This window comes from Tursiops truncatus, chromosome 9 (assembly GCF_011762595.2).
Source record: "Tursiops truncatus isolate mTurTru1 chromosome 9, mTurTru1.mat.Y, whole genome shotgun sequence".
Lineage (NCBI taxonomy): Eukaryota > Metazoa > Chordata > Mammalia > Artiodactyla > Delphinidae > Tursiops > Tursiops truncatus.
The window spans coordinates 70,767,072-70,785,268 of NC_047042.1; the positions used below are offsets into that span (position 1 = coordinate 70,767,072).

The 18,197-nt window shown below is 35.4% G+C and overlaps 1 protein-coding gene across 5 annotated transcripts in view; it reads left to right on the forward strand.

Moving 5' to 3' along the window:
• FOXP2 (forkhead box P2) overlaps window positions 1-18,197 on the forward strand; it is a 532,789-nt gene that overhangs the window by 440,758 nt on the left and 73,834 nt on the right. The gene's annotated exons all lie outside the window — the stretch shown is intronic.

An 18,197-nucleotide genomic window follows, 5' to 3' on the forward strand; every position in this document is an offset into this window, starting at 1 on the left:
AAATTGAACAGACAGTACAAAAGTTCCCACAGATTCCCTCCCCTCCTCCTTGCCCTGTTTCCCTTATTATTTGCATCTTGCATTGGTGTGGTACATTTGTTACAATTGATTAACCAATATTAATGCATAATTACTAACTGAAGTCCACAATTTAACATCACTGTTGTTTTGCCTTTTCCAGAATGTTTTATAATTGGAATATACAGTATTGTAGCCTTTTCAGATTAGCTTCTTTTACTTAGCAATATGCATTTAAGGCTCTTTCATGTCTTTTCATGGCACGACAGCCCATTTCTTTTTTTAATTGATTAACATCCCATTGTATGGATGTATCACTGTTTATTTATCCATTCACCTATTAAAGGAAATCTTGCTTGCTTCCAAGTTTTGGCAATTATGAATAAAGCCGCTATAAAGATTTGTTCGCAGGTTTTTGTGTAGACAAAAGTTTTCAATTTATTTGGGGTTAGTACATAGGAACATAATTGCTGGATTATATGGTAAAACTGCTTAGCTTTACAAGAAACTACCATTTATATCTGTTCAGATCTTTTGGTGAAGTATCTGTTAAGATCTTTTGCCCACTTTTTAATTGAGTTGGTTATTTTCTTACTGTTGAATTTTAAGAGTTCTTTATATATTTTGGATATATATTTTCTCCAAGTCAGTGGCTTATCTTCTCACTATTTTATCAGTGTCCTTTACGGAGCAGAGATGTTTAATTTTAATGAAGTACAACTTAATTTTTCTTTCATGGATCATGCTCTTGGTATTGTATCTAAACAATGCCAAATGCAAGGACCCCTAGATTGTCTTCTGTGTTATCTAATAGTTTTATAGTATTGTGTTTTACATTATGTCTGTGATCCTGATTCCATGTTTTTTAAATTTCATTGATTTCTGTCCTTAACTTTATTACCTTTCTTCTGCTTTCTTTGGCTTTAATTTACTGTTCCTTTTTTACTTTATTTTTTTAAATATCATCGTCTTTTTTTTATAGGTCATCTTTGTTTTAATTTGTTTTTTAATTTTTATTGGAGTATAGTTGCTTTACAATATTGTGTTAGTTTCTACTGTACAGCAAAATGAATCAGCTATACGTATACATATATCCCCTCTTTTTTGGATTTCCTTCCCATTTAGGTCACCACATAGCAGTAAGTAGAGTTCCCTGTGCTATACAGTAGGTTCCCATTAGTTATCTATTTTATACATACTATCAATAGTGTATATATGTCAATCCCAATCTCCCAATTCCCCCTTGGTATCCATACGTTTGTTCTGTACATCTGTGTCTCTATTTCTGCTTTGTAAATAAGATTGTCTATACCAATTTTTCAGATTCCACATGTATACGTTAATGTATGATATTTCTTTTTCTTTTTTGACTTACTTCACTTTGTATGACCATCTCTAGGTCCATCCACGTCTCTACAAATGACCCAATTTTGTTCCTTTTTATGGCTGAGTAATACTCCATTGTGTAAATGTACCACATCTTCTTTATCCATTCCTCTGTTGATGGACATTTAGGTTGCTTCCATGTCCTGGCTATTGCAAATAGTGCTGCAATGAATATTGGGATGCATGTGTCTTTTTGAATTATGGTCTTCTCTGGGTATATGCCCTGTAGTGGGATTGCTGGGCCATATGACAGTTCTGTTTTTAGTTTTTTTTAAGGAACCTCCATACTGTTCTCCTACTGTTCCTCTTTTAACCTATCAAAGTAGACCATTAGATCATGGATTTTTCAGTCTTTCTTTGTTTCTAATGTATGAATTTAAGGTTTTAAATTTCCCACTAAGCATAGTATTAGCTGCATCCCACAACTTGATATATTGTAGTTCCACAACTTGATATATTGTAGTTCCACAATCATTCAGTTTAAAATGTCTTCTAATTTCCATTATGATTTCTTTTCTAACCCATACATAATTTAGTCATTATTTAATTTCAAAATATTTTAGGTTTTCTTAAATTACCTTTTAACGCTGATTAATTTCACAGTGGTAAGAAAACATAAGTGTTTCAAGGCTTTGAAATTCTTTGGCACTTGCTTTATATGGCCTTGGATATGATCTATTATGATAAAGTTTAATTTGCACTAGAAAAGAGTGCACATTTTGCCATTATTTTGTACAGTGTTATGTATATGTATATATACGCATATAGATATATGTGTTTGAGTGTAACAATTAGATCGTGTATTCATTGTCTTGTTCACATCTTCTGTTATCATACTGAATTTGTATCTGCTTATACAGAGTTACTGAGAGTGGTGTTTTAAAACCCCCCATTATGAGTGTGTGTTTATCTGTTTCTCCTTTTAGTTCTGTCAGTTTTTCCTTTATGTGTTTTAAAACTATGCTATTAGGTGCATGCATATTGAGAATTAGTATATCTATTTGGTAATGTAAACTTTTTATCATTCTGAAATGTTCTCCTTAATCTCTAATAATGTTGCCTTAAAAGTACAGTTGACCCTTGAACAATGTGGGGGTTAAGGGCACCAACCCTCCTCAGTCGAAAATCTGCTTATAACTGTGAGTTGGCCCTCCATATATATGCGGTTCCACATTCGTGGATTCAACAACTGTGGATCATGTAGAACTTTAGTATTTGCTCCTAAAAAACAAATCTGGGTATAATTGGACCCATGCAGTTCAAACTCCCCTTGTTCAAGGATCAACTGTATTCTTAGCCTTAAGTTCTTCTTTCTCTGATATTTGTATAGATAACTCTAGCTTTCTTGTGGTTAGTGCTTCCAAGTTAAATTTATTACTATGTTTTTACTCTTAGCCTTTCTGTGTCCTTATGTTTTATTAATGTCTCTTGTAAGCAGCATACAGTTTTATGTTTAATGCAGTTATTGATATATAGCCATATATCTTTTGAATAAAATGTTTACTCATGACTTGTAAGAGATTCTAAAATATTCTTATGATTATGTTGATTTTGGCCCCTAGGAAGGAATATGTACTATTTTTTATAGTTTATTATAGATGTAATAATATGTTATGATTCCCCTGTATTCCAATGAAAAACCTGAGTTTCATCCCAGAAGCCTACTTAAATTTCATCAATCAGATTGCTGTTTTCAATAGCTATGGAAACAACAAAATCTTAATGATATTTTAATACGTTTTCGTTCCTTATGTGAGCCCATCATGAGCCTTGCATATCACTATGGAAAATGAAATTATTTATTATCACTTATTTTACCTATTTTAATCACATTTAATTAAATATTATTGTATAAAAAATATTCAAGGAATCTAGGAATTGTCCTAAGAATACAGTTCAGTAAAATACTAATATTCTTTTCCAAAAATAGAGAACTATGCAATTGTAATATTGAAGATGTTATGAAATTACTTCATGGTTACGTCTACACTATTGAAATATCTGTAAAAGTGACACAAAAACATTATGGACCAATTTGCGTCTTGAATACAAGAGGTTCATATCCTGGTATCACTGTAGCATTGAGTTTAATCACCAGGCCAGTGTATGTTGCAAAACAATGACTCTTTGCAGGTTTTGTTCTTATGGGACATTACACTCAGCTATGATGCCCGTTTTTCCAGTGGCACCTAGTCAGTGCCAAAGAGTAAGTTGTATGCTGTGAGGTCATCAAAGGCGAGGCTCAGGTGCAAAGACATCAAAGTTGTATTCATTAGTATCAAAACTTTACTCACTATTGTAAAACGAAAGAAGGGGGTCCTTTAATTGCTGAGCATTACAAAATGTTCTCAGAGCATTTGACTTATATTAAAATTTAATAGTCACGATTATTTGGGTGTTAAATTACTTTTCCAAACTGGGATTAAAGGAATTCAAGAAAACCTGCTTTGCATCCTAAGAATGAAAGTATCCCTGACCTTTTATGGTTGGCATTTCTGCCATCAATAAATGTTTGTTGGTCTAATTGGTAACAAAGAGATTTAAACTACCTGATTTGTTACTGGAAGAATATTTTAGATGGTGACTGAACAGGAAGAAAGCAAAATTCTTTGAAGATGTTCTGCCATTTGAGGTTACAGATAAATTCCAGTGTCCTAACATAGACTAGCAAGTGGAAATTTTACAAAATTAAAGAATTGAAATTTTAAGTCATTTTTCAGTAAGAATGATTGGCCTATAGCTAATATCTTTTGTAGTAGATGGCTGATTTTCCCCTACAGAAATTTTGATTATTACAAGTGACTTAAATTTTACCAAGGGAAGGTAAGGCTGAACTAAAAGCCTTAAGCAAAGTCCCTTTAAATAATTTGACTCTAAAAACCAAAGTTATATGTTGATATTTGTTGTAAATCAATCCACAGCCTTTGGATCCACTGTATGGTGTTTTAAAAGTTCTTAATTAGAAAAAATAATATTGATCAAGGAGTATAAACTTTCAGTTTTAAGATGAATAAGCTCTGAAGAACCTAACATACAACATAGTGTCTAATGTTAATAATGATGTATACTTAAAATTTGCTAAGAGAGTATATCTCAAGTGTTCACACACACACAAAATGCTAACTTTGGGAGGTGATGGGTATGTTAAATAGTTAGATTGTCAATTCACACTATATATATTGTACACCTTAAATATATACAATTCTTGTTTGTAAAAAGTAAATAAAAATCAGAGTCCTCCAAAAAAAATAAATAAAAGTGGATCTGCAAAACCATGGACTAGAGAGAGACTTTGGAAATGCCGTAGATGAATGGATGCTTTCAACTTATGGTCTGACATGAACTATGTGACCGTTTGCAACATTAAGTGCAGAATAAGTATACCTAAGATTTTTGTTGTTCTCAGAATGCTTTCTTATGTGTTTATATTTATTTATGCTTGTTTTGGGAGGAGGGGCAAATTTTTCACTTAAAATTGGCATATAAATATTTTTGCGGTTTATTTCAAACTAAATATTTATTGAAATCTTTTAAGTAAATTTGGATTTTAAAAATATCATTGCTATAAAAATACAGTTTTCCAATAGAAATTAATAAATATTTCAAGATAGAAAATTTATAAATAGCTTTCTCTGCTTTGGTTTTGCAGAGGAGAAAACATGGTTCTCAATTTTTAAGGCCAGTAGCTAGAATGCACATTTCAATTTGCCCAGGATAGTTCTGGCTGACATCTGTCTCTTCTGGTAATTACTAATATTGCCTCTTTTTACTCTCATACATGTACCAGTAAATTCTATGGGCACCCTGTTTGGCAGCCAAGCCTGCTTAAGCCTTCCATAAAGACTCCCATACATCCTAGTCAGAGATATGGGGCTATTAGAGACACTGAGGATTCAACAAAATTAAACCACCATCTCATAAATGGTGAACAACACCTTAAATTTGGTAAAATAAAAGAAAAATTAATTCAAGATTTATTCTGTCACATGTCTTGGTCTTTCTGAGCCTATAAAAGTAGATAATAGGAAGTATGGCATCTAACAAATGACACAACAAAAGAAATGTGAAGATACTTGGTAAATTTTTAAATGCTATACAAATAGTGTTAGCAAACCCACAGTATGATTTAACTCAAAGTTGTCCTTGTCAAGAACACACAAGAGTTAAATTAAATGTAATTACTATGCAGGAGAATAATCTGTGCCCTGAAAACTCACATTTACATATTTTACCTTGCTATTATGTCTTCTCAGCAGATTGTGACACCAAAATACTGGAGGATGCCAAAAGTAAAAATTATAGTCTTATTCATTTTCATTTCTACATGAAATATGAGCATTTTGTATGTAATTTTAATACAATGATTGTAATAAAACAGTAGTCACATATTGAAGGTTTTAACCCTGATAACTTCAGGAAATTTTTTTTTTCTGAACAACTACTATGTGCAAAAACCATTTTGCCAGATTGTGGAAGATCAGAGTAACTGAAGCACAGTCATTTCTCTAGTCTGGTTTCAGTGTAAATAATCACAATAAAAGGCAGAATGGGATAAATATAATAGAATAAACAAAGTAACGTGAAGGCATAGAAAAGAAAGTACTGCTCATCCAAGCATCTGGAGATTATTTCACAGAGGCGGACCCCCCTGTTGAGCCTTGAACGATGGGGAAAGTTTGGGTAGATTTTGGTGTTTGCCAACACAGTGCACTCCAGGCTGAGAGAAATGAAAAAGCTAAACTAGTGGGAAGCAGAAGTGGCAGATATGCTCAAAGGGTAGTAGGTGTCCCACTGGTACTGATGAGTGCTGTGAAGAGATCTCTGAGGAGATGGACCTGAAAAGGGGTTGAGGTTAGGTTCCTCTAGACCTTGAATTTAAAGTAAGGAAAATAAACTGTTTTCTGTTGGATTGGGAAACCTTTTTAGTGTTTGACAAGGGTAGTGACATGACGAGATTTGTATTTGGGGAAGATAATTCTGGCAACAATAAGGAGTATTGATTGGAGAAGGAACACATTAGAGGCTGAAGACCACCTCAAAGACAGTAACAATAGTCCAAATGAAAAATGGTGAAGTTAGAAATTCAGACTTGAGGAAATGTGAATGACCAAGAGGGAGTGGGACTGGAGAGGCATTGTAGGAACGATTGGGCAGTAGTTACTGACTGATTGAAAATAGAACTGAGGTAGAAGGAGGAGTAAAAATTACCTTGGGGTATTGAGCTTGGCTGAGTGGGAAGATAATGGTGCCTGTTCAATGAGACAGTATCCACAGTAAGAGAAGCAGCTTTGCAGGCTCAGGATTAAGCACTGAGTTTGGGTGAGGTCTAGTTATCGGTGTGTGTACAACTGGCAGCTTTATTTTCAGATCTTGAGCTCAGAGAAGGTACGTACATGTGCTTTATGGGTCATAAGATAAGCTTGCCAAAGCCAACTCACAATTTTCAAGAAATTTCTGCATTCTCAAGACCTATGAAAACTTTAAAGATTTTGTGAAATTGGAGCCCACCTGAGCTACCTTTTGCCTTTGTCTGTCCTCTTATTCTGAACCATGAGGTCAGTAGTGATCAGAAAACTGAGTTATCTCATTAATTGCTTGTGACTAGTTTTTGAAGCAATCTGAGTCCCCTTCCCTTTGCCCTCTCTTCATTCTCTCTTTGTACATAGAGTCAGAAACAGCAACATGATTGGGAAAATGAGCCGGATGTTGTACAGAGTGAACCTGTGGTGACATAGTGCATTGTAGTCTGGAGAGACACGCTCACAAATAAACAGAGTAAACACAGAGCCTTGGTAACAGTGTACTTGAAGGGAATGGGTTTTCCATGCCCATAAAAATCGAATTAGAGGAAAACCAATATTGAGTGCTTACAGAGTGTCAAGTACTGTGGTAACCCTTCGTACGCATTATCTCATTTAATGCTGACAATTAATGAGGTTTTTATATTATTATCCCCCTTTTACTTATAAGGAATCTGAAGCAGAGAGAATTTAAATGACTTGGCCACATTAGCTTTGCTGGTGAGACTTGGGACATTCATCCAGCATGGCTGACTCTAGAGCCCACCTTCTAACACCAATGCTCTTTTATTATATGAACATGTCAGAGAGGAGAGGAGTAAGAATTCCATCTTGATCCAGCAGAGCTACACTAGATGAAGGCCCACCAAAATCAAGCTAGTTTTGTAAAGCCATGGGTACAAAACTGAGAAGATTCAATCTTATCCCATGTGGATAAAGACTCTGGGAAACTATAATCCACCAACCTGTCTGTTGGCAAGTAGAAGGCTAAATACATCACTGCTTAAGAAGGAAAAGATGGAAAAATGTAGAAGAAGAGAAAAGAAGTCCTTTATGCTAACTGGGAAGAAGAATGCATTCAGGCTTTACTGCATCATCCAAAAGAAAAAAATGTAAACATGTTTGGCATCTTCAGTAGGATTCAAGAAAACACGGGTTTTATAAAACAGAGAGAGCTATAAGGTCAGAACAGGTTAAGATAAGAAGAAAATGGTATAAGTTCGAAGAGAGTGAGATGAAAATATGATGGAATAAAGATGGCAGAGAAATTAAAATGCAATATCACAATTAATTTTTTCTTTGGAGATTTGGTAGTTAAAAGTCCTGCTGACACTGTAAATCAAATCCCTAAGATGGAAGAGAAATTTTTATTCTCCACAATATAAAGGACATGTATAAAAGTTTTTAAAATGTGAGACAACCATAGATAGGGTAGAGAATGGAGTTTGAACCTAAAAACAATGCAAGTTCCTGAATACAAACATTTCTTGAATGGGATGAAATCAGAACATTTGAAATAGAAATAGTATCTAAAATAAAATTCAAGAAATCATTCTTAAAAACAAATAGAAGAAATAAGGATAGGGAGAAAGAAAGAGGGAGAAAAGTGTATACCCTGATATTGGCAAATTTCTTGTAATATAAGCACAAAGGAAATAATTTTATAATTATTCATATGGGGAGAAAAGCTTTCCTCAAATCAGATGGGTGACGTGAACTGACTTCAGGTATTTTTTCCTCTGTAATACCAAATGCCTGAAGACAATGGGACCATATCCACAGAGCACTGAAAAAAAAAAAAAGTCTGTAAATCAAAATATTATCCTAGTATATTAATTTTATAGGGCCACCAAACAACTTCCCACAGACTTAGCAAATTAAAACTGCACATTTATTATCTCCCAGTTTCTATGGCCCAGGACTCTGGGTGTTGATCAACTGGCTCTTCTGCTGTGAACCATGATATACACCTATTACTTATGTAGTGATCCATGGACTGAAGATCTAGCAGCTAAGTGTATACTTTATGTAGTTCTTCATAGTTAACATACTATGGTAACTAAATCTGAACTAAGTCATTTGGGGACTTATTTGATTTAGTTAAACTACTGCAACTGAAATTCTTGCATATCCGGACCATACAAAACAAAGACTGTCTATATCTATAAAAGGAATGGGATTTGAATGGTAAAACTGTAATTTTTTAATTCTTTCTATTTTTTGGCATTTTTAAAATGAATGTTAAGGACTGTATATTACTTTTTAAACAAAAGAAAATAAATTTCATGTTAAAAGTGGGTTTAAAATTACAAAAAAATGCACCAACTCTTGATGGTAGTGAAGATAATGGAATTATAGGTGATTTTTGTGTTTTAATATTTAAATTTCAACATGGAGCATACATTATGTATATAATCTTGAAACAATTTTTAAAGCAAGGTTACTTCTGTAAACTTTTTCTACATTTATTTGCGGTATAATTTAGTCAATAACACGTATTGAGATCTACCATATACCAGCAACATGCTAGGGACTATGTATACCTAAGTGAATAAAGCATATTTTCCACCGTACTACATCAGGGGAGAGACAGACATTTAAACAGGTGAATTTTAAAATGGCTTAGTAGTAATTTTTACATACTGCAGCACAAAGGACAGAGCAATAAATATAAAAATCAGACGTTTCCCAATGTGAACTGATTGACTGAAAATGAAAGGTGTCCAGTAACTCAGCTTTTTTAGTTTTTGCTTATATTGTTATTCCTTTTTCAATGCTGAAGTTTCTGTAAAGAAAAAGAATTTGAGATAAAATATATAAAATTCTGTGGTTAAAGCATAAGAAATATGTTACCTGCTATCTTTGCACATCTATAATGAGTTTTTTAAGAGTAATCAAAAAGCCAGTGGAGTTATTTTATGATGCTTCTTTATGAATATGCCGAAAAAACACACATGCAAACCCTGTTTGCATTATTGGGGACATATGAAATGAAATTTGTTCTGATTCTTTTTGTTTGTTTGTTTGTTTTCTTCTTTGGAAACAGGAATTTTTACTGAGCCACCCAGGTGAGCAGTTTCAAAAATTCTAATCAAATCCCAACCGTACTCATTTTCAGTTTAGTATTTAAGGGGCTAGTATGTTGAAAAGACCATAGGGGAAGCATTATGTTATATTTTTGATGCCCTCGGAAACACCTCTGTTTTCCTATTTCCTAGTCGCCACATCCTACACCACCACTCAGGGGAAACATAGCTGGTATGTGGAGGAATATTCCTTCATTAATTTATTCTTCAAAATCATTTTTGATTATATCTATTTTGTGCCAAACACCACATTAAGCCCTGAGTACACAGCATTAAACATAATGGTCTAGCCTTCCATACAAAGCCTAGGAAGAAGTAGCCTAAAGCATGATGCGTTTAGCTAAATTCACAGGACCTAGCTCCATTCTGAATACTTTTTCACTGCTTCAAAGGCCTCCGGAAGTTTTTATCTCCATGCATCCACCCCGTCCAACCTCAAGCTGGTACTTAGTTATAATTGCAATTCCTTTTTTGTTCTTTCCAAAGGGAACTATCTTTACTGACAGCATCTAGGTAGTAACCAAACCATGACAATTAACATCCTTAGAGATTTTGATCTGAGATAATGATAACCATATCGTCTCAATGTGAACAAATAATGCTGCCCTCACGGGTAAAGGTGTACAGAAAAAAGTTCAGAAAGTGGGGGAGGGAGGAAGTGGGACAGAGTAAGGTAGGCTAGGGGGTGGGGAGCAAAAAGCAAGAGGGTTGAGAATAGAATAATAATAAAAAGCAATTTAAATTCATTATGAAAAACTTTTTCAAAGCTACTTTTTTAGGGAGTCTATAAAAGTTAATTGTATGAAAAAACACTATAGCAAAGAGTTTAAAAATTCCTAGATAGGAGGCTGGATATAGTTCATACCAGCATGTTTCTTTCCTCTTAGTTTCACATGACAAAAATGGAAAGAGGTACATAGGCCTCTTAGAAACTGAGGGTTTGATATCCTGGATTTGATCCAGAAGATCCTGAGACTGGGGGGATAGGACCTAGAATGCTCACTTCCCTAATGGGAAGAATTGCTAGTATTCTAGTATTCTCACCCTTCATATATTCTGACTGTTCTAATATGGGACCTAATCTTTTCCACATCTCTGTCTAGGATTCAGAGGTTATAGATTGACAAGTCTGTAGGTTTAGAAGCTTTGTGAAGTACATGCTGGCAAAACAATATTATCTTCTCTTGGGAAGTGAATGAGTGAATAAATGAGGTTCTGTAAAGGTTTGGATAAATCCCTGATTAATAGATTCAGAACTAGTGTTCAAGAGAAGGTTAAGAGTGTTGGAGGTGTAGTCTTTTGAGGGAAATGGAATGTCAGGAAGCCTGACTCTAAAATAGTGATACCTTTAAGTGACAGAGTACAGGGCTTGATACACACTTTGGCACTTTTTATATTCCTATAACCAAAGGGTTAGTAACTGTCTACCTCTTCCAGGTTTTGTCAACTGTATAAGACAATAGCATTTATCAGTCCCTTGATATCCACAGATGAAAAAAGTACCTTACGGATATAAATTCTATTCCCATGGTATCCCTGAAGAGATCTGATACATTTTATCTAATTTTCCTCTCATCACCTGTTTATTTCAAATTAGAATTCTTGCTTATTAATACTATTTTGGAATACTTTTTAAAATATATTACACTGGAAAACCTCACTAGCCTGACAAGATCTTTAAACATTACTGTGGCACGAGGGTCACAGCTAAGTTACTTTGTCTTATTATGTCAGTAGTTTTGCTCAGAGGATTTTTTTATAATAATTTAAAACTGGTGGGAAGTATTTACCAATATGTATTTTGAATTTGATTAACTCTTTGAGGCACTATTCTTGGGACATATTTCTTTTAAAAAGCTGAGAGTTCCTGGGCTTCCCTGGTGGCGCAGTGGTTGGGAGTCCGCCTGCTAATGAAGGGGTCGCGGGTTCGTGCCCCGGTCTGGGAGGATCCCACGTGCCGCAGAGCAGCTGGGCCCGTGAGCTGTGGCTGCTGGGCCTGTGCGTCCGGAGCCTGTGCTCCGTGGTGGTGGGGGGCACGAGGGGGCACAGCAGTGAGAGGCCTGCGTACCGCAAAAAAAAAAAAAAAAAAAAAAAGCTGTGAGTTCCTTATAACCTTAATGTGCCCTATAACTGCTTTTTAAAATTCTTTATTTTTCTTAATTAAAATGTCTACATAGTTTAAAATCGAAAAAGCATAAAAAGCAAAAAACTGAGTAATCCGTAGCGAGCTTCCTCATTCATTGTATGACTGCATAGTATTCCACTGATGGATGTCATTTAGCCAGTCTCCTGTGGATTGTCACCTGGGATGTTTCTCATTTGTTGCTAACAAAAATGCATCAATGAATAGTTTTGAACAAATGTCACTTCACATATACACAAGTATAACTGAGGAAAGTTTTAGAACTGAAATTCCTAGGTCAAAGAACATGTTTATTTGTAATTTTTATAGATATTACCCAAATGCTCTCTGTAGATCTGTTGCCATTTTATATTTCCGTAAGCTAGTGTCTACTTTCCACAACTTTACCGTCACAGTGTTATTTAACAATCTGATCTTTGCCAATCTGATAAGCTTCTCAGAATATCTTTAATTAACTTTCTTTTATTTTGAATTATGTTGGATATATATCCATATGTAAGAGACGCTTTTTTCTGCAAACTGTTTAGTACTTTGCCCATTTTTTCTATTGGATTGTTGGTCTTTTTCTTGTTGATCTATAGGCACTTTCACATATTAGGGAAATTCGAAATACAATTGTCATCTCTAATTTATCATTTACCTTTAATTTGATTTTGGTTTTTACTATGCAGATTTTTTAAAATGAAGTTGAATTTATTGGTCCTCTTTTTATGGCTTCTTAGTTTTGTGCCATGGTTACTAGACCTTTCCTCCTCCGAGATTATACAACAATTATTCCAGGTTCGTCCATGTTGTGGCAGATGACAGGATTTCCTTCTTCTTTAAGGCTGAATAATATTCTATTGTATTTATTTACCACATCTTCTGTATCTATTTGTCTGTTGACAGACACTTAGGTTGTTTCTGTACCTTGGCTATAGTGAATAATAATTCAGTTACCTGGTAGAACAGATATCTCAAGATGATTATTTCATTTCCTTTGGATAAATGCCCAGAAATGGGATTGCTGGATCATTTCATAGTTCTATTTTTAATTTCTTGAGGACCCTCCATACTGTTTTCTATAGTGACTATGCCAATTTACCTTTCCACCAACAGTGCACAAGGGTTCCCTTCTCTCCACATTCACACCAGCATTTATCTCATCTTTTTGATAGTAAACATCCCAGCAGGTGTGAGGCGATATCTCGTTGTTGTTTTGATTTGCATTTTGCATTTCCCCGATGATTAGTGAAGATGAGTACCTTTACACATACCTGTTGGCCATTTGTATATTTCCTGTGGAAAAATGTTCATTCAGACCATTTTTAAAGTGGGTTATTTGGGGTGTTTTATGTGATTCAGTTTTATGAATTTCTTGTATATTTTGGATATTAACCCCTATCAGATATGTGGTTTGCAAATATTTTCCTCTTCCGTAGACTGCCTTTTCATTTCATTGATGGACTATCTGTTGTTTTGGTGTTGTCTCCTTCTACCTACTAAAGAACTTTGCTCCACCTTTTTCTCATGTTCCTGCAGCACTTCCCTCACTACTAGTCTACTTACCTCAACATAGAAACATGCCCCAGGTCTTCTGTCTTAAAAAATTAAGACTCTCTGAAATCCACACACTCTTCTGGTTTGGCAATTCACCTTCATCATAACCTGCTTGATTAAAAGAATGGTCTACTCACATGCCGCGGAGCGCGTCAGTGAGAGACCTGCGTACGGCAAAAAAAAAAAAAAAAAAAAAGAATGGCCTACTATCTCCAACGTATTACTGCCCCTTTACTCCTCATCATTCTATAATCTGACTTCTGACCAACCTTCCCCTGAGGTTATTTTAACCCATTTCAGTAACCTCCACATTAACCAAGACAAGGAACATTATCTCATCCTTATCTTAACCTGTTCACTTCATCTGACTTTGTTGATCAAGATTTCTTTCTAAAACACTCTTTTCTTGGATTTTCTACCTCTCTGCTGGTTTCAAAAGAGACTGCTCAAGCTAGGTCTTCTCAATATGCTCTCTAGGCTCTGATTCCTCTCTGTATCCTCAAATGACAAATGTTTACTTTCCCCTTTAGATTACTTTCTATGATTGTCATATAAGTTATTAGTTGCATGATTAGTGATTAGCAAATCACTAATGTCCTCTATTAGGATGTAAACAGGGATTATATTGGGCCCTTGCTGAGCTCTTCAACCTTGCCTCCACCTCATTCCCTTTGCTCCAGATCAAGTTCAAGTTAGTGTGAGCTGCTTCTCCATTAGTTTGAATCCTCTTTGATCCTATTTAATATGTGGCTATTTCTCATCCTTCAGGCTTAGCTTAAATGCTATCTCTCAGAGAGGTGTTCTGTAACCCTACTAAGATGATCTGCCTTATTATTCCTTGTTTAACACCTTCTTTATTTCCTTCTAGAACATATCAAAATTTGTAATTATTTTGCGTATTTCACCAGTTTACTGATTTATTTCTCCTCCATTAGAGTATTAACTTTTCAAGGACAGTTTTTGTTCCTATAGTATTAGCTCCTAGTATGTGTCTGGCATACATTAACTGATTAATAAACATGTGTTGATGGAAGGAAGAGAGGAAGGAAGGAAAGAAGAAAGGAAAGGAGAGAGGGGAGGGGGCAAGAAGGAAGGTCACTTGTACTGGTTCACTGTCATTTCCCCAGCACCTAGCACAGGGACCTTCACATTATTAGTGTTTGATAAATATTTGTTTAGGAAATTAACTACCCCAGAATTTCATGCTCTGTCCTCTGCTCTCCTTGGTCTATACAACCCATACAGATTCATGGGTAACTTCACCTACACTGTTATTTCAAATACCATTGATATGCTAATGACTCCCAAGTCCAAATCTGAGGCCACTACTCTCTAGTTCAAGAACCACATACTTAGCAGCCTGGATATCACAGGGCCCTTAAACTCAGCATGCCCAACATTAAACATATTGCCTTCCTTTCCTCTCAAAACGAATTCTCTTTCTGTATTCTCTACCTTAATCAATGAGACCATCACCTGCTCAGGTACTTTGTGGTTGTCTAGATTGCTCCTCTTCTTTCACAGCTTCTGCATGTAATCAGTCGAGTCCTGTATGTTTAGATTCCTTACCATCTCTCAACCCCTCCTTTCCTCTCTAGCCCATGCAAGTAATCTAAAATGTCCATGGTAACCCCTCACTAGCATTATTGCCATGGAGAGTCCTAAAATTCAAATCTGGTCCTATCACTTTTCTTAAACTCTTCAGGATCCCCATGTTTCCCAACCCTCTATTCATATAACGCTTGTAGAAGAAAATTTTAACTTTTAAATTTAGTAGCCTGGCCCTTTCACCATCTGGCTCCTACCTACCTATGCTACGTGTACCACACACTCCAGTCATAAGGAATGATTTTTTTTTTTTTTTTTTTTTTTGGTGATACGCGGGCCTCTCACTGCTGTGGCCTCTCCCATTGTGGAGCACAGGCTCCGGACGCGCAGGCTCAGCGGCCATGGCTCACGGGCCCAGCCACTCCGCGGCATAGTGGGATCTTCCCGGACCGGGGCATGAACCCACGTCCCCTGCATCGGCAGGCGGACTCTCAACCACTGCGCCACCAGGGAAGCCCAGGAATGATTTTTTATTGCTTTCACCCATGCCTCATTTCTGCTTAGAGAGGTCTTTCAATATCCTTGATTCCAATTCATCCATTAAAACCCAACTTAAGCATTACCTCTTCTTGAAAGCCTTTCCTCATTATGCTGTGCTGATATCTGTTTTATTTCTTCTGTACATTCTTCTATCATGACGCTTGCCACACTGAACTATAATTGTGCATTTACTTACCTTCCCTTCTACCATCACAAGTTAGCAGACATTGGTTGGATGAATGAATGTCTGCAGGAAGGTTTATTATTCAAGAAGTTATATAACAAGTAGAAATTGTGGTTAGAGCCAAAGTTGGAGGAAGAGTAACATCTAGATACCAAAAAAAACCTGACTTGCTAGTACAGATTAAACCAGAAACAGGAGATGGGGCCTAAGACACAAGGGATTTTGTGAGCAAGAGTTAGAACCCAAATATTTAGAAACCAAATAACAGGTACTGGTAGAAATTGATGCAAAAAAGCCCTTATCAGGCTTAGGCTACTCTGAGGCCAGGTTTGGGTTTGACAAGGACACACTTTCTCAGACAAAGTTTGCCTGCTGCACAACCAACAAAACCAAAATCTTCAGCTTGACGTGTATTTTGTACCAGAATATTCCTTTTGAATAAATAGTAGATTGCATAAATGTATTTTATGTGAACATAGTAATGTTCACAGAACACTATTACCAGATACCATGTATCACTTTTTTGTTTAACTTTTACTTTCTGATATAAACCCCTCAGGATTCAGTGTAGATTATGAGATCCCCCTCGATTTTAATGTTTTTAGATCTTAAGTCTGAGTGGAGATTACAGAGAAGATAGCCTCTCTTAGCATTCCAGTTGTATAAACTGAGGCCAATTATGTATAATGAAGTCTCTTTGAAGGAAAAATTCATTTGGGTAAAGAGGGAAGGTAGATAATTTGAGTGGTTACTGTGTGTTATGTATTTACATGCAGTATTATCATTAATTATCAGAATAACCAAGTAAAATGGATATTCTTACTTTAATTCTACTGATAGAGGAATAGTGTCTCAGAGAAGTTAAGTAGCTTGACCAAAGTGACGAAGCAAACAAGTGAGAGATTCAACATTCAGTTCGAATTTTTCTGATTTCAGAGTCTGACATGGCATCCAGGCTTTTTGTTGCTATCTGCATCTTCATTAGTGTTGTTTTTATCATCATTCGAAAGAAGAAATATTTGTATTTGCGTTATCTATTTGACCCTCTGGTGTGATGTAAATGTATGGAAAATGAAATGACCACTTATGAAAAGAAACTTGAATACTAGTCCTATTATCTTCACTAATCATTAAATAGCTCTCTGTGTAAAACCAAACTAGAGGCATCTTTTCAATCAGTAGGTCCAGTTTTATCGCTTACATTTCATCTATAAAGAGTAATCATTTTTAATATATCTTCTAAGTAGAATTTAACTGTGCTTTCATGGTACTGTGACCGTTTATATTGGACTTGAAACATGTGTTCTGAATCTAGGAACTTAAATCTGCATTAGGTATAATATAAAAGAGAATAAAGAAACAGTAATTTATAACAAATAAGCTTCATTGAGAATTGAATGTGATGCTATTTCAGGAAATATTATTAGGCTTTTTTGTTTATGAAAATTTGTTAGGCCGTTGTGATTTAAAAATTGCAGTGGTGGAATTTGTATATCCTTTTTTTTTTGTTAAGAAACTGTATTATCCTTTGGGCCAAATTATTCCAGATTTCTATCCAGTTAGCCATAATATTTGAAAGTGTGGTAAACTAGCTATCAAAGTCCTGGCCAAAAGTACCAAATGTGAGAATAACATTTTCTCCTTAGTCTTGCCCTGAAGGACCTCTTGTGAATAACTGACCATGGCTAGAAAAATGATATCACCAAATCAGAATGTTTTCTTTCATTCAGTCATGGTATTATATTCAGTGTAGCAAGAAATAGTTTTGCATGACAGTACACATGTAAATGTCATTGCATATGTCATTTATGGTGTACAGGGTTGTTATGCAAGACTCACAGTGATCACATTGGGGAAAACTGTCTCTGATACACTAAATAAAACGGGCTTAGTAAAAATTGCTAGCAATTTTTTTCTAGACGTATAATGACATGGTAAGAGCACAAAACAAAACTACCAGCAACAAACCATTTCTCAAGCTGTAATATCTACAGGACAAGTGATCTAAATTGCTGAAACAAGGGGAGTTCATCACTGCACTGCAAAAGAACTTGAAATATAACCTAAAGGCAAGTGAAATACTGATTCCAAGCTTTGAAATAACAGCAACAAATTTACCTACAGACAGAAGATGCATGGAAGCAATAAACGAATTATACAAGTCTTACACATGCAATCTGATTATTCTGACCAAAGTGTTAATTGGATCCTAACTGCCAGATCTGATATCTGTGGTCTTGTAGTGGGAAACCTTTCAAAGTGATGAACTGTAATTCACTGAGCTGCTTGAAGCACTTGTAATTTACTGCATGTCATGCTATGAAGAGGCTGACCTAATGGACTTTACATTACCTATAACGCTAGAAACCTTTCAACAAGACTAGTTGGCAAAAGGTAATCGTGGAAGTCTATTGAGACAGGATGAGCAAAACTCTATCTTAAACACAGCTTTA